Here is a 22,237-nt window from a genome sequence, read left to right as displayed (position 1 = left end):
AAGAGTTTCTCCTACTAAATGCGGCACTGGAATTTTATTTTTTTTTACTTGCCTTATTTTCGACCCCATTTTAGCCGTGCTGGTGATGGGATGTCTCCGTCAGTACTGCAGTGTCAAATTCTGCTACATCAGCTAATCTCACATCTTTAGCACAAACACCTTCCTTTATCTGGTCTTCAGCCTGGAAGATTTTCTAGGGTAACAGCTAGTCTGTCTACTGGTGTCACAAGGGGTTTGCTCCTGCCTTTTTAACATGTCGACATGTGAAGGTGAGGGGCAGATCATGATGAAATCTGCAGCAAGCATCTTCCGACCTAAGCACAGAGCTTCCTTCCTCCCACCACTCCCTGAGCGTGTTTGTTTCAGGAATGAAAAAGTCCTGCAGAGGCTCCCAGCCCTGCTATTGGCTCTGCCAGATACACCTCTGCATTCTTATTTGCTGAGCAAAGAAAAGGAAAAGCGGGGGGGGGGGGAGGAGGAGGAAAAAAGATACCATCTCTAAATGGTCTTAGATTTAAAACAAACCCAGGTTCCAAGGAGCAGAGACATTCTCAAAGGCATCAATAGAGAATCTGGAACCAAAAATAAAGATATCCAAAAGATCTCTCTCTCATACACACACAAGAAAATAATCTGATCATAGGTCTGTGCTCTCAAAAGGATGTTGCGTTTGTGGATTATGAAACTACTACTCCCCATTGCACCAAATTGTTGGGAGGGCATGCCGCAAACTCTGCATGGGCAGGCATTTTAAAAAAAAGTATTTTAAGCTTAAACTAAAAGAACAATAGTGGAAAGACATGAGCTGTCTCTCAGGGAATGTAGTCTAAATCAAAAAGAAAAGGAGTACTTGTGGCACCTTAGAGACTAACCAATTTATTTGAGCATGAGCTTTCGTGAGCTACAGCTCACTTCATCAGATGTTTACAGTTTCCACGGTAAACATCTGATGAAGTGAGCTGTAGCTCACGAAAGCTCATGCTCAAATAAATTGGTTAGTCTCTAAGGTGCCACAAGTACTCCTTTTCTTTTTGCGAATACAGACTAACACGGCTGTTCCTCTGAAACTAGTCTAAATCAGTGGCTCTCAACCTTTCCAAACTACCGTATCCGTTCCAGGAGTCTGATTTTTCTTGAGTACCCAGAGTTTCACCCCACTTTGAAACTACTTGCTTACAAAAATCAGACATAAAAATACAGACGTGTCACAGCACACTACTACTGAAAATTGCTTACTTTCTCCTTTTTACCTTATAATTATAAAATAAATCAACTGGAATATAAGTATTATATTTACATTTCAGTGTATAGTATACAGAGCAGTATAAACAAGTCATTGTATGAAATTTTAGTTTGTATTGACTTCGCTAGTGCTTTTTATGTAGCCTGTTGTAAAACTAGGCAAACATCTAGATGACTTGATGTACCTCTGGCAGACATACCCCTGGTTGAAAACTACTGGTCTAGACCAGTGCTTCTCAAGCTATCTGATGTGGGGGACTGGCAATTTTTTTTTCCAACGTGCGTGCAGACCGGCAGCCGATGGCTCGCAGATCGGCACCGGTCCGTGGACCACCACTTTGAGTAGCACTGGCCTAGATCACTGGCATCTGACAACAACACTTGGCTCTTTTCATTCGTAGAGCTCAAAGTGCTTTAAAAGGAAGCTAACAGTCATCATCCCCATTTACAGGTGGGGAAGACAAGGCCCAAAAAATGAACTGACTTGCCCAAGATCATCCAATAGGTCAGGGAAAGAGCCAGGAATAGAACCCAGAACTCTTGGATTCCCAACCATGGGACTACACTCTCTCCAATACACACACACAAATTACAGTAGAACCTCAGAGTTATGAACTAACTGGTCAACCACACACCCCATTTGGAACCGGAAGTACGCAACCAGGCAGCAGTAGCGACAAAACAAAAGCAAATACAGTACAGTACTGTGTTAAATGTAAACTACTTAAAAAAAAAAAAGGAATGTTTAAAAAAGATTTGACATGGTGAGGAAACAGTTTCTGTGCTCATTCATTTAAATTAAAATGGTTAAAAGCAGCATTTTTCTTCTGCATAGTGAAGTTTCAAAACTGTATTAAGCCAATGTTCCGCTGTAAACTTTTGAAAGAAATATAATGTTTTATGCGGATTTCCCTCTGACCAAGCCACATGGTGTATCATGGGAGTCACATGATTGTGCACATTACGGGGACATGTAGTCTGGCCAGTCATGGAACTTGGCCTTATGAGGAGCATGGGGTTATCAGCTTTCAAACTACAACTCCTACCAGGAGTGAGCCATTAGGGGAAAATGAAGTTTCACATTGAGCTAGCTCAAAAGATCGGTTCAATAAACCAAAATGAAAAATTTCAATTTCTGAAACGTTGAATCCGATGAAGTGAGCTGTAGCTCACGAAAGCTTATGCGCTAATAAATTTGTTAGTCTCTAAGGTGCCACAAGTCCTCCTTTTCTTTTCACGGATACAGACTAACACAGCTGCTACTCTGAAACCTGAAACTTTTCAATATTTCTGAATTTTTCTTTTAATTTCCATTCTGCAAAACATCTTGATTGGGAATGAAAACAAATGTTTAAGTGTCATAATTCTGTAGCATGGGAAATTTTGAATTTTGCTCTGCTCTAGTACTGTGGTGTTTACAGAGTCATACCAGGAGTAGGGTTATGCATACAAGAACATATGGCTGTCTACATACAGAGGAGCAAGCCCTTCTGGGTAAATTCCATAGAATTTAATAGGGTTGAAATCCATAAGGTTCTGAGGAAGTTACTCAAAGCCTTCTAGAATTGAATAAAAAAATTAAATCCATTCTGGAACCATTCTAAAGAAAACAACAGCAGGGATAGCAGGCTATTCATGATTCTTAACGTTGATTTTAAAATTCTGTTTCTAAGATTACCACTGTCTTCAGTTCTATAAGTTTCATCTATTGATGTAGATGGATGTCAGTGGATCTCAAAGCACTTCTCAACCATTAATGGGATTTCTCCTCACAGTTCCTTATAGTAGGGAAGCATTATCACCCCCGGTTTACAGATGGGGAACTGAGGCACAGAGTAGATATAGTGATATATCAAGTGATACATCAAGAGGAAGGATGGCCCAGCGGTTAGGGCACTATCCTAGGACTTGGGAAATCTAGATACAATTCCCTGCTTTGCCACAGACTTCCTGGGTAACCTTAGGTGAGTCACTTGGCATTCCTCTGCCTCAGTTACCCATCTGTAAAAACAGAGATGATAATATTTCCCAACCTCACAGGGTGTTGGGAGGATAAATACATTGGGAAGACCTTTGAGATCTACTGATGAAAAGCATTATACGAGAGCCAGGTATTACTGTTATTCCTACTGCATCATTTTCATGAGGACAGTATTCATATATGGGTGTATCACTTAACATAGAACATGTACCCATGGTATTTATTGGTCTCCTCACAGCTGGCATCACAGGCTGGCATGGCCAAGCATGCATTAGCATGCACACCTACATTCATGACAAGCATAGGTGCCAGCATAGCTGAGTGCAGGGAGACATGCTGATGTGGCTGAATGCTGCTCTGCTCACAGATACAGCATAAGCATTGCATATGGAAGCAGAGAGATCAGTGGAAATTTCCCAGAGGAGTCAGCACTGGCCTAAGAAGAATGAAGCATCAGCCTCTAGTTTTGTGAAGCAACCAAAGGGCACTCACTGCATTTCAGCAGCAAGCCTTTGCAGAGGATAAACTGGAGGGAGGAAGGAGAAGGTTAACAGCCAGTACTGAGCTAAAGAGGGAGACCATTGCACCTGCCCCCACCCTGAGCTCTTTGCATGCACCGTCAATAGCAAGGCAATCATGCATATGAGGCATTTTTTCAGCCTGCCCCATACTAATCTGAATTGGACCAGCCTGCCCTATGCAGAAACCTGTTGTTGGGCTGGACTATGCACTGGATTTCTGCACTGTTACAACAAACACCACAACAAACTCTAGAATCTGAAATAATTAAAACAAAAAATACAACCCAATCTAATTTACTGTTTGTCATTTGTGCTTTATCCATTTGCATTTTCATGCTGCTTGAACTGTGAAATCAGATTACTTAGTTTCACTTGGTTGGTGCTTAAACGCAAAGATGATATACCAGGTTTGTTTTTACTCAAGACTAGAGAGGGGATTTTAAAAAGAGCTCAATTAAGTTAGACATCCAGCTCCTATTGAATTCAATAAAATCTCGGCCTTTAATTCCCCCTGGAGAATTCTCTTAAAACCCCAGCCCTATTTCCTGCATGCCATGGCTCAACGGTATTGCCTCCAACACAGGCAACTTCTTTTCTAAATCTGTTAATTTATTTTTCTTTAAAAACAAACATTTCTTTTCATGATGCAACAATACCATAAACCTTTAATGTACGTTCCTTTTAGCATAAGTAGAAAGAACATAAATGATGTTGCACAACAACAAAAAAAGTATCTGAATCATTTTCCTATAATTGGCTATTAAGAACTTGTACCACTAATTAATCTACTAATTACACATCTTATTATCTTCAACGCGTTAGCAAGTTGCCAAAGCAGGAACTAGCCTCTGGGACAGGCAGGTGATAAGAAAAGCAGGAAGATACAAACAACCAAAAAAAAAATATTGAAAAGTAGGGAAAAAGTGCCAAGTTAGAAACCTAGAAATAGGTAATAAGTATAAGTGAGGTTAATGAAACATCTCAAATTAATTTACAAGAATAAAAATAGAATCTAAAAATGAATGTATTAGGTGTCTATCCATCAGCAGGTTCCTGTAGGGTATCTTGCACTAGAAAATAAAAGGCACACAGAGTCTACAGAGACATATCCTATAACCATTTCCATGATATGAGCACAAGGCTAAGTTTCTGTAATAAGAACTAAGCACCTGATCCAATCCACTTTAAGTGAATGGGAGATTTTTCCCACAGTGGGAGTAGGACCGTGCTTCAAGTGAATTTCATAAATCCCAACACTGGACACATTTTAGACTATACTGGAATGCTTAAGAGCATGGATGGATGGAGTTAAAATAGGAACTTTCCCTGGGTGACTTCTAGAGCAGTTCCTGCTCATGAAAGGAGCTGGCTTGATTACCCTGTCAACTGAATTTCACTTTATCCATACCACCACACTGGCTAAGAGTGAGTCTGCTCTTTGGTGTCTAATCCACAGCAAAAAGAGCCTACTAGTGCTGCCAGCTAATGGAGTTATATGGCGGAACCTCAAGAGTTGCAAACTGACCAGTCAACCACACACCTCATTTGGAACCAGAAGTACACAGTCAGGCAGCCGCAGAGACAAAAAAATCAAAAAAACAATTAAACATAAACTACTAAAACAATAAAGAGTAAGCAGCATTTTAATTCTGCATAGTAAAGTTTCAAAGCTGTATTAAGTCACTGTTCAGTTGTAAACTTTTGAAAGAACCATAACGTTTTGTTCAGAGTTATGAACATTTCTGAGTTACAAACAACCTCCATTCCCGAGGTGTTCATAACTGAGGTTCTACTGTACTCATAAATGGAAGGACTCTCACTGCCTTCAGTGAGAATTGGCTCAGGCCCTATCAGAACAAAATTAAAATATATTTAATAGCTACAGGAGTTTGAGGAGTTTTAAAGCGGTTGTGATAGGCATATGGAAGAGTCGATTGCCTTGCAACATACCAATCTCAACAGTATAGTCTCAGATGGTAGAGATTGCCTAGGAAAAGTCATGTCCTCTGGAAAAAAACTAAGGAGTTATAGATAAATTAAATTCTGGGAAGTCATTGGACCTAAATGACTTGGCCATGTAGAATCAAAACAACTTGATATTTGTTGGCTCCAGTTTATTTATGACTCTGTACTTTGCCTGCAGCAAACACCTGTCTCAGGTAACTTTTGCTATCAAGGTTATAACGTTGAGATTAGTTTGCTGAATTATGGGTAAAGAATTTGTAGAAATCAAGGATTTAATTCCAATCTGTAGGGTTTTATCCCTGATGTTTTAAGTTATTCCTGGTTGAGCTCCCTGATGGCATCTATTTGGTTACCTAGCAAAAACCTATCGCTATAGGCTACACATGCTTTGGAAATCCTGCTCTAGTTCTATCTAATTCTGTTAGCCTGACCAAACTCTGTTACGATGTGTTTTATGTAACTGCCATTTTATTTTTAAATCTCTCAAGTTGCCAACTTGTCCTTTAGAGCCCTACCTACACTAGGGACATTTTTTTCAAATGCGTTAGTGCAAGTTCATTGCCATTGATGTTAGTAACACTGGGAGCCCTAATACGTTTAGTCTCTAGTCCTCCAAGGAGTCATTCAGGAAAAAAGCAGGGGAGGCAAGACATGTCTGATATTTCTAAGGTAAAAAAACAAAGCAAAAAATCCGCCTGGAAAAAAAAAAATCCTTTGCAGGCCTTCTTTTTATACAGTAAAGAAGCAAAAAGGGATACTTCTTTCTGTCTTTGTGGGTCACCTATAAATAATTTCTCCACAGGATCCAAAATGGGGAGGGAAGGAGATTGCAGAGACTCAACGACTGAGTTGAAGGGAAAAGGTCAAACCCACTATAAACAGAATGAAAGAAATTGCATTGCTAGAGTACCAGCCGCCAGGGACTTCTGGAAGGTAGAGAGAACAATGTAAGTTTCAGATGAGATAACGAGTGATGGAGATGTGTCTGCTCAGTCTCAAAAACCTGGCCTAAATTAGGAAATTAGGTCAGTGTAACTACTGCTCAGGACTGTAAAAAATCCACACCCCCTGAGCAACACAGTTAAACCGACCTAACCCCTGGTGCAGACAGCGCTAGGTTGACAGGAGAAGTCTCCCATCAACTTGCTACCGCCTGTCAGGGAGGTGGAAAACAACCCCCCCACACACACACAAACACACAAACAGCGTTTCCACTTGCAACCATCTGCAGTCATCTGACCACTGCTACTTTTGACATAAAAGCTTTGATGCCTAACTTAACCTAATGCTGCTAAAATGGAGATTAGTTACCTGTAACTGGAGGTTCTTTGAGACATGTGATGCCTATCTGTATTCCACACATGGGATAAATATGCGCAATACATGCCCGAGTCCAGAATTTTTTGCAAGCAGGGTCCGTTGGCCCACACATTCATCGTAACTCTCCTCGTGCTCCGAACCAAGGGCATATAAAGCAGTGTGGGCTGACATCTCTCCAGTTTCCCATTCTTACCACAGTTCAAACAATCCGCAGCAGAGAGGGCACAGGGTGGGTAGTGGAATACAGAAAGGGACCACATCTTGATGAACCTCCAGTTATAGGTAAGTAACCTCTTTCTTCTTCAAGTGATATCCCTATGTGAATTCCACATGTGGGAGATTAACAAGCAGTAGTCAGACAGGACATGGGTGCAAAGACACAGAAGCAAAACCTGACTGTAGAACTGCTGTTCCTACAGCTGTATTCACAGTCAACAACTGGACCACAGCATTTCATCCTGTGAACATATGCAAGGAGTTCCAAGTAGCTGCCCTATGTATCTCTCGGGGAGGGGGGGAGTCAGTCTCTCACACATACACAAAAATGTAGCCAAAGTAGTTTGCCCTCTAGTGGAATGAACCCTCAACTCCTCCAGAAGGGGAACATTAGCTAGTTAGTAAGAAAGGGTAATACAATCAGAGATCCATTTTGAAAATCTCTGCGTTGATATAACCTGACCTCTGGATCGCTCTGCTATGGGAACAGATAGCTAGGTGTCGTTCTAAAATCCCTTGTTCTTTGCAGATAAAAGCCTTTCAGACATCTAGAGAACGCAGCCATCTCTCTTTATCTGAAGCATGGAAAAAATACTGCTAAGTGAATTGCCTGACTCTCCTGAAACTCGGAAACTACTTTAGAAACTAATCTAGCGTAGGGTCATAATACAACCTTTTCTTTATAAAACGTAGTATATGGTATGTCCGTTTTGAGTGCTCCCAGCTCACTGACCCTTCTGGCTCACATTATGGCTATTAGAAAGGTCAGATTCATAGATAGATTGGCTATAGAGCCTTTGGGTGCTATTGCTTGGACTGCTCTGTTACCGCCTAGACCACCAGGGATTTTGGCGGAGGGTGAGACAACAAAAACTCTGCCCTCTGGGACAGAACAGAGTACCACTTCATGGCCCACTTAGGGGTGGGAGAATGAGAAGCAGGAATGTGCCAAACTGTCTTTGCTGGGTCCACAATGGCATCATTGATGGGCAGGGTGACTCAACTGGACCCGGAAGATTGCAGAACATCTAGTAAACTGTGCTGAGGTTCCTGGACTTCCTCAAGATGATTCTGTAGCTCTGCAGCCAACCTGTGCATGAGCTTTAGATATTGTTTAAAGCCACCTGGCAGAAACGGAGAAGATGGAGTAACCACCTCATCCGGTGAAGATGACAAGATTGCTCCCGGAACCATCAGCTCTTGAACACCTTCCCTTTCCAAATATTCCAAAGGGGTCGAGTGTGGCTATCTGGGCAATGGCAAATAGGACTCCTGAATCAATTCTGGGTGTCCAGGGTAGGGTTCCCATAGTCCCCAATATTGCCAGTAGGATGGATCAACGGGCAAAAGAAGACCCCAAGGTAGGGTACCACCTTCTCTTGGCCAATTGTATCTGGTCAGAGGCCAGAACACGGATTTTCTGGGGCTCCTGTCTCGTGCCCCTTTGTCTAATACTGCAGAGACTACTGTGGGGCCCATGTTCCCAAGCCTGTGTTCAGAGGGACACAGCCTGCATGGTAAGACTGATGTATGGAAGTGAGTCTACGGCCAGGATCTGATTGGGGCTTCATTGCCTTCTCCTGAGATGTTTTCTGAGTCTCAGTTCCCAATCATCACAAGTTCTCGGGGAGGAAGAACAGCAGATGCTGCACTCAGCAGAAATATGTGCCTCGCCAAGGCAGCAGAGGGCAGCACTGATGTTCGTCACTCACCAAAAAGGAGCAAGGGCGGGAAACACAATTTTTGAACCTGGGCATAATCTCAGTCTTCTCAGGCGTTAAAAGTCCCTGGGTGGGGAAGAAAATGGGACAACAATTTCTAACTATTCTATGAAGACTATACTATCAAGACAACTAAAACTACGTATATACAGTATCTTACAGCAAAAAGGGAGCTGAGGATACTGAAGAATCCGACTCAGACCTATGCAGCCGTAAGAAGGAAAGGGAGAGGCACTGGCCTGCACCACCTTTAATTCCCTTGGTTTGGAGTACAAGTAGAGCTATGACACATGTGTAGGCCAAAGGACACTGCTTGCAAAAAAATTCCAGACACAGGCACATGGTGCATATGCATATCCCACATGCAGAATACACAGATCCAATACACATACGGACCATCACTTGAAGAAGAATGAGCCTTTACGTATGTTTTCATTCCCAGATTTAAATTGAGGCCATATTAACATGTTTGTAGAAACCAGTTTCTCAGCTCTCATTTTTGAAAGCTTATCTCAAGGGACAGATAATCTCATTTATTTCTGCTAACACAAATCAAAGCACCAGCAAATGAAATAGATTTGCAGTCTAAGATTAAAGAGATAGAATCAAAATTCTTGTGACAGGCAGACAATGAAAACAATTTTAAATATAATATTTCTGAAAACCCCACACAAATGTTTTTGTCTTTATCTGGAAAATAGAGGGGAATATATAATTGTAGGTAGATTGATTACACACATACACATGACACACGACACTCCGTGCTTGTCCAACAGTTAAGAAAAGGAGGAGAATGGGAAAAGAAACCCATTTTTGAATGCTGCCAATTATCGATTATGGTAAACATGATTCTATCCATTTAGATACTAAACAGGTTGTTGGATGACTCTGTATAAACACAATATTACAGACCTAAGAATACCATTGGGAAGGATAGAGGGGGATTCAATGAGGAAATTGTTCAAGCTTACATTTACTTCCAGGCTTCCAAGCAGGGAAAAATTCCCCAAGCCAGAGAACAACTCAACCTTTGCTAGTTTAACTTTTCTTTTTGGCACCATTACAGTTTCCATTCACCTTAGGTTTGTCACCCTTCCTTTATGTGAATGTGTATTTCACTTTGAGCAAAAGGCGCAAGGATCCCTGAGAGTATAGAACATATACAAACATTCTATAATTGAAGGTTATATACACTGAGGGTATTCCTGGCCTTAATGAAATCAGTAGGAAAAGTTCCATTGACTTCACAAGGGCCAGGTTTTCACCCTACAGAGTCAGGAGAACTGGTTTTGTCCAAGGAGAATAAAACTCAATAGCAGAATGACACAAGCAAAGGAAAACTTAGACTGACTATCTGGAAGCCATACGAGGCAGGTACTGCTACCTCAGAGGTTAAGTGACTTGCCCAGTGTCACACAGGGTCAGTCTCTGAGAATAGAGGGGTGAAATCCAGGTCTTGTTCAAGTCAATGTCCCTCAACTTCAGTCAGGACAGGATTTGACCCCTGGAGTACCACTTGCTCTGTCCAGTTCTGGTCTCCAGATTGTACTCCCTCCCAAGTCACACACCAATTTTGGGAAAAGAGAAGCTTTACAAGCAAACAAGAAGAGGACTGTTGCATTAGTGGACCCCATTTTGAATGTTGCCCAATTCCTGTCATGTGAGTCACTAAGGTCCCTGTGCTTATCACATATTTTAATGTTTCTAACATTAGAGAGACATCTTTTGGATCGGTTGCTATGGTCACTGAAATTTAACAGCATATCCCTAATCAACGACCACTACAAGAAACTCAAATTGCTTCTGATGAGGGTGACAGCCCTGTATAAATATTGTATCCTGAAGCAAAGTATTAAATCTGTATTAGCCAAGTAAAACCAGCAGGTGGCAGCGCTGTTACACATATTCCATCCTGAGCTACTCATGCTCCAAGGGTACATGGATGTCTGAACCATCATCCATTTTATTTTAGGTAGCTGATTATCTAGGGAAATTAATTCAACTGCATTTTTAAGCACAAAAGAGATGATGCACATGATACAGTGAATAAGTATAACAACTTAGGTTGACATTTCCAATGTATTCTAGGGACTTTAGACGCATACCTGCGATTACAATTAACAAGGTGATGTGTATCTAAAATTTCCATTGTATTTCCATTAAAAAAAATGCAAAGAAACAAGAATGTTTGTCATTTGCACTGAAATTTTTCAAAGAATTTGGGGTGTGCCAGGGTGTCATAAAAAACAAAAATCAGAAAACTTCTGATTTTGACAAATGACGAAAGAAAAACTGTGGTTCAAAACCAAAACTTTTTGGCAGTTTTCTAAAATGATAAACAGAAATTTCCTAATGAAAAATGGAAATGAAAATTTCATTCTCTAATGAAAATTCCCATTTAGTCAAAAAACATTTTTTTTTTTTGGTCAAGAAAATGTTTTGACAGAAATTGTAAGCCAGCTGTACTCTAGATGGCTTTGAAAATCTAAACCTTAGTATTTACACATCCTCTTTCTTCTTTCTCGGGCTTTACAAATGAATTTGGCACTGAACTGAAGTCCATCCTCTCTGATGGCTCAGTGTGAAATTACCAGATGACCCAATGCCTAAAGGAGATGTGTCCACATCATACTTGCCACCTGCAGGACTGGCACTAAATGGCAACTTCGTGGGCATCATCAGAGATGCTGGGGATTGAATGGACCACTGAAATTTTAGCATCACTCAACAGATAGCAAACTGGGGCTGCTGCTGATATTCTATTACAGTGGTTCTCAAAGTCACGACCCCATTTTAATGGGGTCCCCAGGGCTGGCTTTAGACTTACTGGGGCCTGGGGTGGAAGTCAAAGCCCGAGGCCCACCACCTGGACAGCAGGGCTCAGGTTACAGGCCCCCTGCCTGGGGCTGAAGCCTTTGCGCTTTGGCTTCCCACCCCGGGTGGCAGGGCTTGGGTGGGCTCAGGCTTCAGTCCCCCGTCCCCCCTCGGGTTGTGTAGTAATTTTTGTTGTCAGAAGTTTGAGAACCCCTGTTCTACTGCATCTTTTTGAAGGACATTGAAAAGCAGCTTGCTGTAAATTAGAATGTATAAATTCTATGTTTATACAGCGCCCTTCAGGAAGAAATGTCCAAAAATACTTTGCTTTTAATTAAAGGTGATTCAGGAGCAAATCCACAGATACCCTCCACCCTGAAACTTAGGGAAGTTTAGCAACTGACCTGATCTTTTCTCTCTAATAGGTGAGCCAATATGATTCCTCAAAAACTTTGAATCAGAACTCTCATCCACATTTGCACATTGTAACTCTTTCTCTGCAAGTTGTACAATTGATCACTTCACCCATTACTGAAATGCAGCCACTTCGGGCTGGAACGTGGCAGCTGATTAACAGTTTATAGCTACAGTGCATTTTATAAAGTTATTAAACTTCTCTGGACCATGTGATGGTGAGAGGTACACTCAGCTGATTGAGGCCAGACTGAAGACTTCCAACCTCATACCTCAATCACAACACACCCCTTCATGTTGGGGTATTTTCCCCTACACGGAATTACTGCACCCCACTTTAGCACCTTCATTGCCTAGCAGACTAACTGGCATGTAGCTGACGCAATAAATGAGCTTCAGTTCTCTTGAGTCCCTACATTATTGCATCTGAAACCATCTTCCCCCAAATTCACATCAAGGGTCCCAGTGTTCCAAATGCCCAAGTGCTTTTAATTGGGCATGCACAGAAGGGACTGAGGTTGAAACAGCTTATGACTGTTTCATAAGTCAAAGAATCAATCCTGAAGCACTTGCATGAGAGGAAAGTGATCAGGAACAGCCAGCATGGATTCACCAAGGGAAGGTCATGCCTGACTAATCTAATCGCCTTTTATGATGAGATTACTGGTTCTGTGGATGAAGGGAAAGCAGTGGATGTATGATGACTTATGAGGAGAGGCTGAGGGAGCTGGGATTGTTTAGCCTGCAGAAGAGAAGAATGAGGGGGGATTTGATAGCTGCTTTCAACTACCTGAAAGGGGGTTCCAAAGAGGATGGCTCTAGACTGTTCTCAATGGTAGCAGATGACAGAACGAGGAGTAATGGTCTCAAGTTGCAGTGGGGGAGGTTTAGATTGGATATTAGGAAAAACTTTTTCACTAAGAGGGTGGTGAAACACTGGAATGCGTTACCTAGGGAGGTGGTAGAATCTCCTTCCTTAGAGGTTTTTAAGGTCAGGCTTGACAAAGCCCTGGCTGGAATGATTTAACTGGGAATTGGTCCTGCTTCGAGCAGGGGGTTGGACTAGATGACCTTCTGGGGTCCCTTCCAACCCTGATATTCTATGATTCTATGAGGGATCAGCTGAGACAGGCCACCAGAACATCTGCTGCAGGATGAGCTCTCATGCCACAACGGTATCGGAGGGAAAAACAATGGGTACCAGCCATGTGGACACTGCCACGTGGCCTTCAGCTGCCAAGCAAAGGGTCTGGCGCTTTCCAGGACCAAGACATTAGCTCCATTGTGAGAGGCAGATCTGGGAATTACTTGTGGATCTCCAGGTGCAAAATGAGAGACCCGATCCCACTCTCACAACTGAGCCCGAGATCAAGACCCAATAGTTAATATCACATGTCCCGAAAAAGGTGCCCTTCATCTTAGAATCTGATGGAGCATAAACAAAGGTCCCATCCTCACATCCCATCCCACTTGGGACTGGTGAAGGGTGAAGTTAGGACCCATGGGCAATAGTTCACAAGAACAGTGGAAAGTGGAGAAGCAGAGAAGCCAGAGAGAGCTGAGAAACGAGAAACTCTGTTTTTAAGTTAGGTGTCAGCTCTTCTTGCCAAAAGGCAGTAAAAACTTCAACTCATCTCAGCCATTCACTCTGTGGGTGGGCAGAACTGAATGGAGCCTTAAGATAAGGCCAGAACAAGGATTGCAGGCAGCATGGAAACATTTACAATCAGCTTGTTTTTTTCTTAAGGGAAATCTCATATCCCTGCACACACCAGCCAGGGAGGGTTGTTTGTGGCTGCATTAATGAGTTCCAGGCTGGAGAGAATGCAAGACACCCTTTTGTCAGTCTCTCACACGCACACAGTGTTCTTACCGTGCACCCTGTCAGGGAACCCTGTTGCATATAACCTCCACTACCCTTAATTGACAAAAGAATGGTAGAGCCCAAGCTAAAGCCCATTAAAGCCAATGGAAAGACACCATGGGCTCCAACAGTTGAGATCAGGCCTATTTAAAAGGAAACATAGTTTAAGTTTAACCCACTAGGGAGTGTGTGTGTTACAAGTTCCCCTTTATGGCAGATCCACAGAGGAGAGGACATGAATCTGTTACAGTGCCAGCTACAGCATGTTGGCTCTTTAGCTCAAGCTGTAGCAGTTCATGCTGTTCGCTCTGGAGAACTCTAATTCACTCCCTGGTGTGTCAGCCAAGACTGCGGCCAGCTCATAAGGATAAAAGGGAGTGCCAGGAACCAAGACTTCTAACCCCAGGTCTGCCAACAATGCCCTTTGCAACAACAAGCAAATAATTTAAACACTGTCTCAGTTAAAGTGGAAGTAGTAATGTTTGCTTAACTAAATTCTCCTTGCTCCATCCCAGTTAATATTTACGTGATATACTTATTATGTGTTTTATGTCCCACTGCAATGGTTGGTCCACAGAAAGGATAATGCTGAGATGACAGAGACCCAGGACACTGTGACAGGCTGCATGCAAGACTACAGTACAGCAATCTTCGAGATCAAAACCATGACTTAGAGCCCCAAAATCATGAGATTGGCCCCACAACCCATGAGATTTTAAAATCACCATCAAGCCTTATTGTTTGGTCTGTCTTTTGACTTTTAACTCCACTCTCCTCTTCCGGCAGTATGTGCGTAGGAAAATTTCAGGTTGAAATGTCACCCTTTAATGCACACGCAAAATGCACGCCTCTCCCCAACCACTCAGAAGGAGACGGCACTTGCCTTCTCCTCACCCCACAGACAAGGGAAATGCCATCCATTTCCCATTACGCTCATGACTCCCTCACCTTCCCCAGACAGGACAGCACCATCTCCCTTATCCACCACCCACCCCAGGCTGGGGGAGCTCCCATTCTATCGCCTCCTTCTTACCCCCACATCCTGCTGCACACACACACCCCCACCAGCCTGCCCCCAACACCCTCTACACCTCTCCTCAGCCTCCCCCAAGCCCTCAAATCCCCTACACACTCCCACCTGCCCCCATATCCCCCTGCCCCTTTCAGCCTCCCACATCCCCCAACCTGCCCCTTCAGCCTCCCTCCTACCTCCCACAGCCCCAGTGCCTACTCCCCCTCATTCTCCCCAGCCACCTTTCACAGGGTCTCTGCTGCTCCTCACAGTCCCTGAGTCCTGTCCAGTCCCAAGAACCATACAGTGGCTGGCAGCCATGTTGCCTGGGGACGTGGCTTTCAAGCACTTGACACTAGCCATCTTTATTAAGGGCAGCCTGCCTGCCTCTGCAAGAGACAGAGAGGGAAATGGCAGCCATGTTGCTGGCTTCAGCCCTGCTGCCAGTAATGGCTGAGGGCGGCCATTTTGAATAAGGGAAAATTCCTGAGCTGGTGCCTTGCATCATGTTTACCTCAGACAAGTGAAAAATCACCCCAAAATCGCAATACCACAATTAACACAACAGATAAGGGCACATTACTGCTGCCAGCTAAGGGACATTATTCCTTTGGCTCAAGTAATTGAGGCTTATGCTTTGGAGTGGGTGGTCCCATCCATGTCCACCACCAGCTAACAACCATGGGTGGGGATTTGCTAAAGTGCATTTAAGTTTCCCCATCTGTAAAATGAGACTAATGATACCGATCCCCTTTCTACAATGCTCTGAGATCTGCTGATGAAAAGCACCATACAGGGGCTAGGTATTGCTATTATTCAGTTGTTAAGCAACGCATAACAGCCAAGTATTACTGGACATGCTGCTACTACTTAAAAGCGTTGCAAATACTGGATCACACCCTTGTTCCATCTAACCCGATGTCCTGCCTCGAAATGCAGCCAACACCCTGCTGCCTAAGGGGAAGGCAAGGAGTCCCATAAATTATTTGACACTGTAGGCGTGTGTGTGTGTGTGTGTGTAAAACAAACAGCACTGCAGCATGCCATTCAGTTCACCTTGCCTTAGCATGCGCATTTACAAATGTCATACCATGTTGCTGCCCCTTCGATTACGGGAAAGAACCTAGCTCTGGTATTTTAAACAGCGGAAGGAGATGATTTTAGTATTAAAGGAACTATGGGGTGGTGTCCATGATACACACCCTCACCAGCACAGAACCGAACACCCGTGCCCTGCCCCTTCTCCAAGGCTGCACCCTGCTCACTCCATCCCCGCTCCCTCGGTGGCTCACTCTCCCCCACCTTGCTCACTTTCACTGGGCAGGGGCAGGGGGTTGGGGTGCGGGAGGGTGTGATGGCTCCAGCTAGGGGTGCAGGCTCTGGGGTGGGGCCAGAAATGAGGGAGCTAGGGTGCAGGAGGGGGCTCCAGGCTGGGGCAGGGTGTTAGGGTGTGGGTAGGGATGAGGGGTTTGGGGTGCAGGAGGGGGTGAGGTCGCCAGCTGGGGTGCAGGCTCCAGGGTGGGGCCAGAAATTAGGGTTCAGGGTGTGGGAGGGGGTTCGGGCACAAGAGGGGATGAGAGCTCCAGTCAGGCAGCACTTATCTCAGGCGGCTCGCGGAAGTGGCTGGCATGTCTGTGTAGGGCCCCGGCTGCAGGCACCACCCCCGCAGCTCCCATTGGCCGCAGTTCTTGGCCAATGGGAGCTGCAGAGCCAGCCCTCGGGGGCATCGCATAGAGTCTCGCTGGCCGCTCCTGCGCCTAGGAGCCAGAGGGGGACATGCCGGCTGCTTCTGGAGCTGCATGGAGACAGGGCAGGCAAGGAGGCCGCCTTAGTCCCACTGCGCCGCCGTCCGGACTTTTAGAGGCCCAGTCAGCACTGCTGACCGTAGCCGTCAGGGTCCCTTTTTGGCTGAGCATTCTGGTCAAAAACTGGACGCCTGGCAACCCTGACTTTCAGTCAGCAACGGATTGCTAGAGGCTGTGGGTGGTTAAACTGTTATTGGCAACAGTGTTCTCAAAAATAAGAGCTTGAGAAGGGATCTGCAAGGAAGGAACCTACGTCATTAGATAAGGAAGGAATAACAGAGCCTTTGTTTGGCTTGAATGGGACCTGCCTATGTTTACACGCACAGAAAAAACGTCCAGAAACTCCAAGTACAGCCTTTTCTGGCCTGGACCTCGCTGCAGGTTTGCACCCCCACTTCCCCTGTGATCTGCAGTTCCTTTGGTCTTGGCTACTTTGAGGAAGGCTTTTATTTTGCCAGTGCAATTTACTCTGTGGTTTTGTCGTCTCAGCTTGGCTGCAGGTGGTGTCCTGGTATCTGAGAAACGCACCCCGTATCGATTAGATCTCAGATACATCGGGGCATGTGGCACAAGCTCATTCAAAAAATCAGCTGCTCTATAACATATTATATCTAGAGTGTCTATAAGAGAGATTTCCTTGTGTCCTGTGGAAGATAGAGCCCAAATCTGGGAAAGCAATTCAGTTTCCTGCATATATTTTATCTGCAGGATTCATTACTGCAGGAGATCAGAGAACCAAGAACTGCAGAGGAGCTAAAAGGGAGTTACTACTGGCAGCATTCATTGTTAGAATGAGGGTAACAGCTAGAGGCCCCAAGATCAGAGGCCCATTCTGCTAAGCAGCGTACTTACACATAGCAAGAGACCGATTAGGGGGTTAAACTGAAGAAAAAAGATCACTATAAATGGCTTAAATAACTCCTATTGAGTCCCTTGTATGTGCACAGCTCCCACTCTAACACAAAGGGTCTAAAGATCAGGGTTTACCTGATCTTCTAACACCCAGGTTAGCTGCAGAAAAAGTTACTTGTCCAAGGTCACTGTGCAAGGCAGCAGCAGCACTAGAGATAGCCACTCGGAAGTCTGGGTTGCTCTTCCCATGTTCTGACCACAGGACAGCACTGCCCTCACGCAAATGCAAAGCTTTGGGCAATGAAGATTTTGGAGTCACTGTAATACTAAATAGAATAACCTCCCTCTTATTTTGTGGTTTTTTCCAGCAGATCTCAAGGACGTCAATATCATTATCCCCATTTTACTGAGGGGGAAACTGAGGAACAGACAGGGGAAGTGACTTGCATAAGGTCATCCAGCAGGCCTGCACCAAGCTGGAAACAGAACCCAGATAGTCTAGGTCCAATCCAGCCTTGTGCGCACTCTATCCACTAAGCAGCACTGCCGCTACAGACCTTTCCTGTTCTCCACTGAGAGGCTGCAGCACCATCTTTAGAGTTGAGGATCCACTGGCATTCCCACAACAAATCCCCGTAACATTTACCTTGGAACTTTTCCTGTCTCACCAACATGTAAAAAGGAACAAGAGTTGTATTTTCACCTTCCATATTTAAAACATAGTCTATGCTCTGAGCTCCCCTGGCTGAGCCTGAACAATGCAGCAGGCTGAGAGGGTACAGGTGATCATTTTTCCCAGGCTCCTGCAGACAGCGAGGCACCAGTAAGCAACTCACGGAGAGATGTCTTAACTCTGAAATGCTTTGCTTTTGTTGGTCTGAGTCAAAGCCATAATCTATTTAGATAACATTGCTAATGCCTCAGTTCAACATTGAACCATTTATTCTGGCCCCAGAGACCAAGGCACAGAGCTAGGTAAACATTTCTCAAGGGAAACCTGTGTTTTTACCAGTTGATCAAAAAAGAAACTGGTGGATGGGGAAAGGAGGGGGAAATAAAGTTACTTAACATATCTAATTAACAGAAATTAGCAGCATTAGCACTGTCCGGCAACCAGGATCAAAATCAGATTTGTTAGACAAGAGACTACTTGGCAACAACCAGGGGTGAATTTGACACTACAAAATATGAAAGGTTGCCCATTTTAAAACTAGACAGGGCACTGTGAAATGTGCAGTAGGGAACAACACCTCACTGGCAGGAAGATGGATTGGGTGGCCCTATAGGCCTTTCGAATCTCGAGCTTTCACGAGTCCATGCAGATGGTTTAGATAGTAATATGCTACACATTTCTGTAGCACCTTTCAGTCAAAGCATATGCCAGACTCTCCAGGCACCCCTCTGCTCCGGATATTATAGCATCCACATCAGAGATGAGCACACAGGAAGGGAAAGGTTAACCAAAGCCTACCGTGTACAACAAGTTAGAGGCACAACCACAAATAAAACCCCAGAGTCCGGACTGCCCGTTCCTTTGCTCTAACCACCCATCCTCCATGAAACCAAAGAACTAGGCTCTATGAAGGAAAAGCTTCTAGGGCCTGGCAGAGAGAGTTGCCACAATGTCTTATCTATGCAGGGATACACAGTACTATTTGCTCCACACCCTTTGGGGAGATTCCAAAAGTGAAGCTCACACTCTAGGCATGCTTATGCTGTGTGGTGATATTGCGCAAGAGCACCTGTGATTTGTTCCTACCCTGTTAGTTCAGCAACAGCCATGGTAGCCCCACTGGCATAACACTGTGGGCTGGGGTACAGCCTGTTCTTACCTTTCCTTTGAAATTCAGCCTTTTGTGAGCAGACACTCTGTCACTCCTGTCCTTCCTCTGTACAATGCCCCACATGCAGCAGAGAGAGAGTGAGAGAGAATTTCAGCTGTGGGGCAAGTCACTGGGTTGGGACTCACCAGCAGTTCTTCTTTTCTCAGAGTTACTGTCTTGCTCCAGCCATACATGGGCACAGAGGAGCCATCTTCACTGCTGGTCAAAGCTGGGTAAAGTGGAACCAGTCCTAGCAACGCTTCTGGTACAGACACAACATGGAGAGTTTTAGAAGCTGTTGGGCTGGGCTTATTGCTGTGCAAAGAGCAGAGGGGGAGAAACGAACACTTTGCAGCCTACACCCTGTGTGAGCTGCTAGAGCCCTCTACCAGGAGAGCCTGCGCACCGTACATTTTGTTATCAGGATCCTTTGGGTGAAGCGGTCCAGAAATAAACAGAGTTGAAGAATGTTTTAAACCAAAAGGCTCATTCAGGCTAGGAGCCCTGCACTGAGTTCCTCAGACAGCAGCTTCACCTCATTATCACAACCAATTCCACCTGTTTCTGGTCAGCAGCACAGCCTAGCAGAGATTAACTCCTTGTCCGCCAGTGCTGGGGCAGGCCTCTGTACCCAAATACCTCAAAAAGCACCATTGCAGCTCATCAAATAGGTTTTCCATGAGCCCACGAGCTGGTTTTTCTGCACGGGAAAGCTTTAAAAAACTAATGTCTCCTTACCCATTTAGGGCCCCAATCCTTCAAAACTGAAACATGGGAATTACTTAATGCAGCTGAAGACAATGGGACATGCATAATTTTATACAGGTCAGCAGATACTTAAGGGTTACAGGATTGGCTGGAAGCTATGTTCTTTATTCCCCAAGCAGGATAAGCAGCAAAGATTGCTGACTCACCCATGTGTGAACTTAGGCCTGGTGTTACAAAAGATTTTCTCTAGCTTTGCATTTCTCTCACAGACATGATGATTTCTCAGCACAAATACATCCATATTCTTTGTAACTGAAAAATGCACATAGGAGACCCCTGCTCTCTGGGATAAAGTGTACATTTGGATAATGAAACATGATGATCTACACATGTTTCACATGCAGATCAGGACAGCTTGGTCTTGGGGACCAAGGAATCAGGAGCCATGGATTTTATCCTGGCTCTATCACTGACCTGCTGGGTGACTCTTGGACAAATCATTGATTGCATTGCTCTGTACCTCAGTTTCCCTTCCAACCTTTTATCTGTCTTGCCTATTTAGAATGTAAACTCTCTGAGGCCAGTATTGTTTCCAATTATTGTATAGTGCCCAACGTGATGGGGCCGTAATCTCAGCTGGAGCCTCTGGGCAGTGCCATATTTCAAATAATATTAATGGAAAAGGCCACCTTTATGCAGCTTGAAATTAATCCTTAGCAAAACACAGAGAGGTGCAGTTAAATCTGACTCCGATCTAAAGCCTCAGCCCTGCAAGTCAAAGGGGTGCCCCGGTGGATCAGCTTGCAGCATCCAGGCCTAAGACATTTATCAAGGAATAATATGTGCATTGTGGACAGCAGATAATCAACCATTAAGAGGGTGTGAGAGTTTAATTCAGGGAAAGGATTTTTTGAACATCTGATACATGTTTTTCACTTGCTCTGAACCCATTTGCTGAAAGAGAGAGAGTGTGCAAGCAAGCAAAGAATAAGAAACATCTTTTACTTATGCTATTTCTACGGGAAAGCAACTTCTCAGAGGGCAGTACATTCCTTTCTTCGTCCAGGCAGTTAACTGAGCCAGACACAGTTGCCAATGGAATAAACAGTCCATTGTTTCAAGAATACAACAGAAAAGCTGGGTTCAATTCTCAGCTCTTTTTACGGACAGTATTTACAGATCTGTTTGTAAAAAAAGATAACAAAATTTAAAATCAATAGTTTTTGTATTTTTACATGACTTCAGTGCTGGTGAAAAGGGCCTGATTGACAGAACTTGAAATTTAAATTTAAATCCTTCTTGCTAAGCATACTATGAGTCAGGCACAAAGCAGCCCTTCGCCACATCCGAGACACCTGTGTGTCTCAGTATTGACAAGGAATAGCAGTAACATTTAGTAGCGAGAGGATATGTCAGTTTTCCAGGCCTATTAGTCTTCAGCCCCAGTGCTGAAGCTGCCAAGAATGGAGTCTGTTAATGCCAATGGTGATGGTGTGTCCTCTACTCACTGTACTATGAGTCCCCTACTCATTGTATATGGGCCACCAATACATGGATCATATAGCAATGTCTCTGGTCAACCACCAACCTGGGCTTCATTGGAATCCGTGACATAGAGGTGAAAGCCACTGAGCCAGCCAGTCCCCTTTCTTCAATTAAATTTCTTTTCCCTTTACACGTACATGCTCCCCCATCCCGCAAGGCTATGCCCAGGGCAGGGCTGTAGCTGCTATAATAATACTGGTCCCACTGATAGAGGCTCCAGGTGACATGCTTATAGAGGCCTCCACGTGCAGCTAGCCAAACTGTGGCTTGCTCAGTCAGGAGACTAGGAGCCACAAAGGCTACAGGCAGCAAATATTCACGGGGACTGGCTCCATCCTACAAAGTGAATCCGGACATAAGTAGGTCTGTTAGACTTCACTCTTTACTGAATGATATGTGACTCCTGACCCACACAGAATGGGCTTGGCTTAAAC

At 44.3% G+C, this 22,237-nt stretch overlaps 1 long non-coding RNA gene across 1 annotated transcript in view; it reads right to left on the bottom strand.

The window, feature by feature from the left end:
• The window catches only part of LOC140901514 (uncharacterized), a 43,215-nt gene extending 27,777 nt beyond the window's left edge, over positions 1-15,438 (bottom strand). The window contains exon 1 of the long non-coding RNA XR_012155883.1: positions 15,313-15,438. This is a non-coding gene — a long non-coding RNA (uncharacterized LOC140901514). The remainder of the gene's footprint in view (positions 1-15,312) is intronic.
• Between the last annotated feature and the right edge of the window lie 6,799 nt (positions 15,439-22,237).

The sequence above is a fragment of the Lepidochelys kempii genome, chromosome 21 (assembly GCF_965140285.1).
Source record: "Lepidochelys kempii isolate rLepKem1 chromosome 21, rLepKem1.hap1, whole genome shotgun sequence".
Taxonomy (NCBI): Eukaryota; Metazoa; Chordata; order Testudines; family Cheloniidae; genus Lepidochelys; species Lepidochelys kempii.
This window is presented reverse-complemented; position numbering and strand designations above follow the sequence as displayed.